The sequence below is a fragment of the Papaver somniferum genome, chromosome 7 (assembly GCF_003573695.1).
Source record: "Papaver somniferum cultivar HN1 chromosome 7, ASM357369v1, whole genome shotgun sequence".
NCBI lineage: Eukaryota > Viridiplantae > Streptophyta > Magnoliopsida > Ranunculales > Papaveraceae > Papaver > Papaver somniferum.
This window is the reverse complement of record NC_039364.1, coordinates 46,725,404-46,733,255: the sequence shown is the minus strand read 5'-3', so window position 1 is coordinate 46,733,255 and position 7,852 is coordinate 46,725,404. Positions and strand designations below refer to the sequence as shown.

At 39.2% G+C, this 7,852-nt stretch overlaps 1 long non-coding RNA gene across 1 annotated transcript; it reads left to right on the top strand.

The window, feature by feature from the left end:
- The first annotated feature begins 4,236 nt into the window (after positions 1 to 4,236).
- Positions 4,237 to 7,590, top strand: LOC113297203. Its single transcript, XR_003333382.1, has 2 exons — positions 4,237 to 4,291; positions 4,939 to 7,590. It is a non-coding gene; the product is annotated as an uncharacterized LOC113297203 (long non-coding RNA).
- The last annotated feature ends 262 nt before the right edge of the window (positions 7,591 to 7,852 follow it).

Below are 7,852 nucleotides of genomic sequence, written 5' to 3'. Positions count from 1 at the left end.
TGGACAATTGCTGATATCAAGGGTATAAGCCCTGCCGTTTGTATGCACAAAATCTGTTTGGAGGACGATGCAAAGCCTACAAGGGATGCGCAACGTCGTTTGAACCCTCCATGATGGAAGTTGTGAAAAAGGAGATACTAAAGCTTTTGGACGTGGATGTTATCTACCCCATATCCGATAGCAAGTGGGTGAGCCCGGTACAAGTAGTACCAAAGAAATCAGGTGTGACGGTGGTGGAGAATGATAAGAATGAACTTGTCCCAACTCGTGTGCAAACCGGTTGGAGGGTTTGTATTGATTACAGGAAATTGAATGCCACCACTAGGAAGGATCATTTTCCATTGTCTTTTATTGATCAAATGCTTGAACGTTTAGCTGGACACTCTTACTATTGCTTCCTTGATGGCTATTCAGGTTACAATCATATTGTGATAGCACCGGAGGATCAAGGGAAAACCACTTTCACTTGTCCTTTCGAGACTTTTTCTTATAGAAGGATGCCTTTTGGCTTGTGCAATGCTCCATCTACCTTTCAAAGGTGTATGGTAAATATCTTCTCAGAATATGTTGAAAACATAATCGAAGTGTTTATGGATGACTTTAGTGTCTTTGGTGATTCATTTGACCTTTGTTTGCACAACTTGTCACTAATCCTTGAACGATGTGTTGAAACAAATCTTGTGCTAAATTGGGAGAAGTACCATTTCATGGTAACTCATGGCATAGTTTTAGGCCATATAATATCTTCTAAAGGCTTGGAAGTCGATAAATCTAAAATAGACCTTATTCGTGCTTTAACCCCTCCCACTACGGTGAGGGAGATACACTCTTTTCTTGGTCATGCAGGTTTTTATCCTAGATTTATCAAGGATTTTTCCAAGATAGCATCACCACTTTGCAACTTATTGCAAAAAGATGTGGTTTTTAACTTTGATGAAAAGTGTATGTCGGCATTCAATCGTTTGAAAGAACTTTTGATTTCAGCCCCTATCATTAAACCACCGGATTGGAGCAAGCCTTTTGAGCTCATGTGTGATGCAAGTGACTATGCGGTTGGTGCGGTGCTTGGGAAACGTGTGGGGAAGATACCTCATGCTATTTATTATGATTCTAAAACGTTAAATGAGGCCCAACAAAACTACACAACCTCTGAAAAAGAGTTTTTAGTTATTGTTTTTGCTTTGGAAAAGTTTCGCTCTTATCTAATTGGTACAAAAGTTGTTGTCTTTTCTGATCATGCAACACTTAGGTACTTGATAATGAAGAAAGAAGCGAAACCAAGGCTTATACGATGGATCTTACTCTTGCAAGAGTTTGATATTGAAATCAAGGACAAGAAAGGAATTGAGAACACTGTTGCGGATCATTTGAGCCGTCTTGCTGTGGACAAGGAAGCTATCCCATTACGTGAAAGTTTCCCGGATGAGCAACTATTCTCAATTGCCTTTGGAGAACCATGGTATGCCGATATTGTGAATTACTTGGTGTCTAAACAAATCCCAAAGAACTTGTCTCGTGCTGAGAGGGACAAACTTAAGAGGTTAGGGAACCAATACATATGGGATGATCCATACTTATGGAAACAAGGTAGTGACCAAGTATTACGAAGGTGCGTTCCCGAATCTGAATTTAGTTCTATCTTGTCTTTTTGTCACTCTTATGCTTGCGGAGGACATTTTAGGAGTAAGAGAACCGCTCACAAGGTACTTGAAAGCGTTTTTTGTTGGCCAACCTTGTTCAAGGATGCATATATATTTTGTGCAACTTGTGATAGGTGCCAAAGAACAGGCAATCTAGGTGCCCGAAATCAAATGCCACAAACTTTTATTCAATTTATTGAAGTTTTTGATGTATGGGGTATTGATTTTATGGGTCCTTTTGTCAACTCTCATGGGAATTTTTATATCTTACTTGCTGTTGATTATGTCTCGAAATGGGTGGAAGCTAAGGCCACCCCAACTAATGATTCTAAAGTGGTTTCAGATTTTATGCAAGCTAATATCTTTGCAAGGTTTGGAATTCCAAGGTCCATAATTAGCGATGGGGTTCTCACTTCAAAAACAGGATTTTAAAAACCTTTTTGAAGAAGTACAATGTGTCGCACAAGATTGCAACACCTTATCATCCCCAAACAAATGGACAAGCCGAGGTGTCTAACCGGGAGGTGAAATCCATTCTAGAGAAGACGGTGAATCCAACAAGGAAATATTGGAACATGCGACTTAATGATGTTTTGTGGCTTATAGAACCGCATACAAGACACCTATCGGGATGTCTCCCTTTAGGCTTGTGTATGGTAAACCTTGTCATTTACCCGTTGAAATTGAGCATAAGGCGTTTTGGGCTATTAAGCAATGCAATATGGAGATGGATGGGGCTGGAAAGCAAAGGAAGTTACAACTCCAAGAGCTTGAGGAGCTTCGCAATGATGCATTTGCAAGATCGCGCATTTACAAGGAGAAAACGAAGGCCTTTCATGATAACATGATTTCTAGGAAACAATTTTGCATTGGGCAGAAAGTGCTTTTGTTTAATTCTCGCTTGCATTTATTTCCGGGTAAATTAAGGTCACGTTGGATTGGACCTTTTATTGTTACTAATGTGTTTTCTCATGGTGCATTAGAAATTCGTAGCATAGCTACAGGCAAGGAACTTAAAGTTAATGGGCACCGATTGAAACCATATTATGAGAATTTCACTTCCGAAGTGGTGGAAGGAGCTAACTTTGTGGATGCACTCCCTCTGGAGGAGGCATAGAAAGCAAGGAGATAGTCGGGCTGACGACTTTAAACCAAGCGCTAAATGGGAGGCAACCCATAGGATGAGTATTTCTTGTCTTGTATTTATTTCTTTTCTTGTTTTTAGTCTTTCTTGTCTTGTTTTTACTTTTTCTGATTTCTTGTCACATTATCATATAGGATTTCCCACATTGACTTTCTTTGGACGATTCAATTTACATGAGGACAATGTAAAGTTGAAGTGTGGGGGAGTGGTTAAGCATTTGCATTGTAAATTTTCCATGAAATTTTCAATTTTTGTGTAAAATAGTGAATAAGAAAACTCCAACTTGTAGTTAGTTTAGGGTCACATAGTATACATGTCGCTAAGATTACATCGAGATTCTCATAAGAGTGACTGAACTTAGAGATGACAGAGAACATGATCGGGTTTCTTACTTGTATGAGAGTTAAAGTTGGATTTAACCATCCCAGTGGCAAATGAGGTGCAGACTGAATTCGGTATTAGATTTGTGATCCCCTATAGTGGAGACTACCCATGTTACATCATGAGAGGCACCAACCTTCACTTCTTTGTACCTGTTTAAATATGTGCTTTTAGAGTGTGTGTCACCGTACGTAAACTCCGGGTAGAATGGTGAGCTACCCAACCTCCCACCAATAGAAGCACTATTTTGATCTCTTGAGTGCTATTTTATCAATCATGATGGTGACATCGAATTGCTAACTTACATGCCACTTGTAATCTTGTTCGCAGTTAGCACCATCCACTTTATCTCTCTCTACACCAACAGGTCCATAGAAACACCATCATCATCAACAAGAGGAGCATCACAAATTCGAAGGAAAGTTGAAGACGTTCAAGGTTTACAAGCAACAGTACATAAATGAGCAGATTTCAGATTCAAGTATAGCAACAAGACAAGGAACAGAATTTTTACAAGTTGAAGACTATTGTACAAGAGCGAATATCATCAAGATGAGAATTCAAGAAGTTTATGATATCGAGACATACAAGTTGTGGAAAATAGAGCGGTAAAGTACTTACACCATGGCCTTTGTACTTGCATTTATATTTTATCTTTATTTTCATTTGTTAATTTCTATTTTATTTTCTCTTTTCTCAAAAAAAAATAATAATTGGGACATGGTCATAATTATGCTAGGTCCCTTGTTGAGAAAAAAAAGAGAGAGACAAGAGAAAAGTTTATTAGTCCATCATTAGTTTTAATATTTTGTTTGTTTTTGTATTTACTTTGATTTATCTTGCATGTTCAAAAAAAAATATTCATTACATCATATTTGGTTTGTTTAGTTCGTTTTTGGTTTTGTATTCATTCAATAAAGCCAATGGAAGAAGAAATATTTATAATGGAGTTTCAAGCAACAAGGAATTAGAGGAAAGAATCACATTGTCAAGATTCTACGAAGTTCAAGAGTTATCATCAAGAGTTGAAGACCGAAGACGAAGATGAAGACAAAGATTGAAGACCGAAGACGTTTCTATGGATGTTGTGAGAGTGGTGCTAACTGCACGTCAAACAGATAACGAGGTAAGTAAGCATATTCCCATCTTCGTTAAGTGGTTGATTTCATTTCTTAGAGATCGTCAGAAAAAAGGGTTTTCAAAATGAACAAAAGATGTGGGTTTTCAAAACAATTCAGAGGGTTTTTGCCTTCCTACCATTCAAGGTGTCGCAGGATGCTCTCTTCATTCCTACCTGGACACATGTGTGACCCATAAAAAGCTATTTATTATCGAGAGAAACTTCATAAAACTCTTTCTTGTGAGGCAGATTCGAGACTTTCGATCACTCTGAACCCGAATTTCTTTCGATAAGGGATGATTATTTTTCTCTCAACTTTTAAGGATGAGATTGGTTCATATATGTGTCTAACTTCTTATGACTAGTGTGCAAAATCTCTATGTCTTCTTAGCGCGTTGGATGCTATCATTACGGAGAACTAGTAAGTTGGAAAAGTAGGTTTTGTGGGTATATCTCTAGTAAACCCTCACGAGTTGGAGTTGTATGTATCTTTTAGAATTAGTTTAATTTGATTTGCTCGAGGACTAGCAAAGTCTAGATGTGGGGGAATTTGATAGGTGTCTAAATCATCTAATTTTACATCTAGTATTTATGCTTTCTTTGCTATTTTTCCCTGTAAAATATGTATCTTATGTTTGCTTTTGAGTGTTTAGGTACTTCGGAGTCATTAGGAGCAAAAAGAAGTGAAACTTGCTCAAAAGTTGGATTTCTTCTCATCATGTTGAAGAAAACGAAAAGGCAAAACCACCGACATAAGAATGAGGTCACTACGACGTTATACGAGGAAGTTATGAGCGAAAGCATCGATAGAGCTAGTCAGTTTCCTAGAACTGACCGGCTAATTGGTAACTGGGCGGTTCTTTTCTGGATGCTTGGGCATGTATATCAATTTATATCACTAGTTATTCACTACCATTTCCCTGACTCCAAGAGAAGTGTTTTCTTCTCATTATTATTCTGTCTGAAGCCGAGAGAGAAACGACTGTTGTTGGTGGTGATAATAAAATCAGGGGAGATCGAGAAGCTGAGCCATTGATGCTGAAATTGAGAGAATCTGAAAGAAATCAGTTGACCCAGATTTCATCTGGTGAACGAGTAGACGAGATCTGTTCCTGAAGATTGAGAAAATCAGAGAGATTAAGAATCAGGGTTTGATTGAATTGCTTATGGAGATAAAGGTCAAAAGATTCAGAGAATTGTTGACGATTTAGGAGATGGGTCTTGTTCAAATTCATGCTACAGCAGAAGCAACAAGAAGATTCAAGGCTGTTTGAGATCGAGAATCTGATGATGCTTATGGGGTGGTCGCTGTAATTGGTTTAGAAGATAGAGATGTTGCTGCTGACTTATAAGGTTTTATAGAATCGATGTTGGTGGTGATTACAGGGAAGAAGGGTTACAGGTAGAAAGGTTGAGATAAAGATGAGTTAGAGCTGTAAGAAGGGTTGGAATCAGTGGCAAGTGATAGAGCTTACTGGAGTTGAAACTGAGGGTTCGATTGGTGAAGGGTTGAACTTGTTTAACTACTGCTATCGACTTGAAAGATTGAGATTGAGAAAGGTACTTGAATTGAGATTGTGCTGTTAATGATTTGTTCAGGTTTGAAAGTGTGATGCAGTGGTGGAGTAACTGTGGTGCTGTTGAAGTCATGGTGTTAGTCTGGCTGAGATGAAGCTACAGAAGGTGATAATTGGAGCTGGGAGTTTATGGGTCTGGTGCTGTTAATTGAAGCATCAATGGAGTGAAACAAGAGTCTGTGATGAGAGAGATTCAGGTGGGGATTCAAATCTGTGTTGCGACTTTGATTGTAATGGTGCAGGCTTGAGATGGTTGCTTTGGTTGCAACTGTGGCAGAAGGGAAATTGGAGTTGTGGTGATTGTGGAATGATAGCGGAGATGAGGAGTACTAGCTGGTGATGTGCAGTGGTTAGAATGAAATTGCAGGAGCAGTGTTGAGGAAATGAACTGGTACTGTTGGTTGCCAAAGCTATGACTGAGCTGCAGTTGCAGGAAAGAACAGGGACAGAGCTGAATGGCTGGAGGCAAAAGTGTTAGAATGTAGCTTCAGATCAATGCACAGGAGCTTGTGGTGATGCAGTTCAATGGAAGGCTTGAGACTGAAACAGTGACTGCTTGAGGCTTGAAGTCTGGTGGATACGAAGCTGAATTGCGTTGTGGTGCTGTGTATGATACATTGCAGCGTGACATGAACTGAAATGCAGAGTTGGTGGTCAGGCTGAGGACGTGTAATTGTGAAGCCTTGGTCCAATGGGTATGTTCATGTGAACTGCAGGTTGAGTTGATGCTGCAATGAAAGTGTTGAGTGGTTGTAGTGAGCTCTATGTTGTAGTCTTGTGTTGATGAGCAGCTACTGATAGTGCCGAAGATGCAGAGATATTAGTGCGGGTTTGCAGGGATCCTGGTGTCGCAGAGATGATAGGTTGTGTCGCGGGCGATGGTATGCAGTGAGCTGAAATGGGAATGAGGAATGGAAGAGTTGTGCTCATAGAACTTTCAGATGGTGTTGATTGAGCACTGGTTAAACTGGTTGTGTTTGATTGTATTGAAATGAACGGCTGCAGGAAAAGAATAGCAATGTGATTGAAGATGTAGCCGAGCTTAGCTGAGTGCAGAAGATTGCTGTTGCTTTGTGGTGCAGCATGAACTGCAGTGAAATACAGAACTGATGTGTGGGGAAGGCACAGCCATCTTGACTGGATTTGCACTAGTAAAGCGCAATGATTGTGCTGCAGAAGCTTAGGCCTTCGCAGTGGCTTTGGCTTAGAACTAAGTCAGCTGGGTTAGCACTTACTCAGATCTGACTTAGCTGACATCACTGTCTCGAATCGGTCTCAACTCACCTGACTCTTACCCTGACTCAGTGATGTTGATCGGTTTGACTTGGTTGACCGATAGTATGACCGATGACAGTTTGACTTTGCCGGCCAAGTTCCGACCACTTTCTGGGACTTTCAGTGATACTTTTTGGGCATATTTTCTACGTGGGTTTTTCTCACACTTGGGCTTGGAGGACTTCTATCTATTGGACTTTTGAAGACATGACCTAAGAAGAGCTATAAAAAGGAAAGTTTTCTACTTTTTTGGATATCACGTATTTTTTACTTGGAGTTTTGGAGAGCGGCGACTAGGATTTGCTTTCGTTTATTTTTCATCTTCTTCATTTCATTTTTGATTATGATTATGATGAACTCAAAAGGTATGAGTAGCTAAATAACTATTATTGGTTATGGGATAAAGTTGATTTCACAACATGATATTGCTTCAATGAATTAATTTTGTCTCAATGATTTATTGTTTATGATTCATGGTTTATATTTTCATATGATTTGATTGTTTGTTTGGTTGAGTTCCGAATCAATCCGATTTGCATCCATTTCTAAAGCTATATTAGGGTTTTCAATGCGAAAAAGTTGTTTATCCCTGATTCTAAGTAGCATAATTGTGGGTAGTGCTTGTAGTGATATATCCTACTAGTCACAAATGAATCATAACCTTGGTTAAATCGAATTAGTACTTTTACACGTTTGATTGCCTTGATTAGTCTTA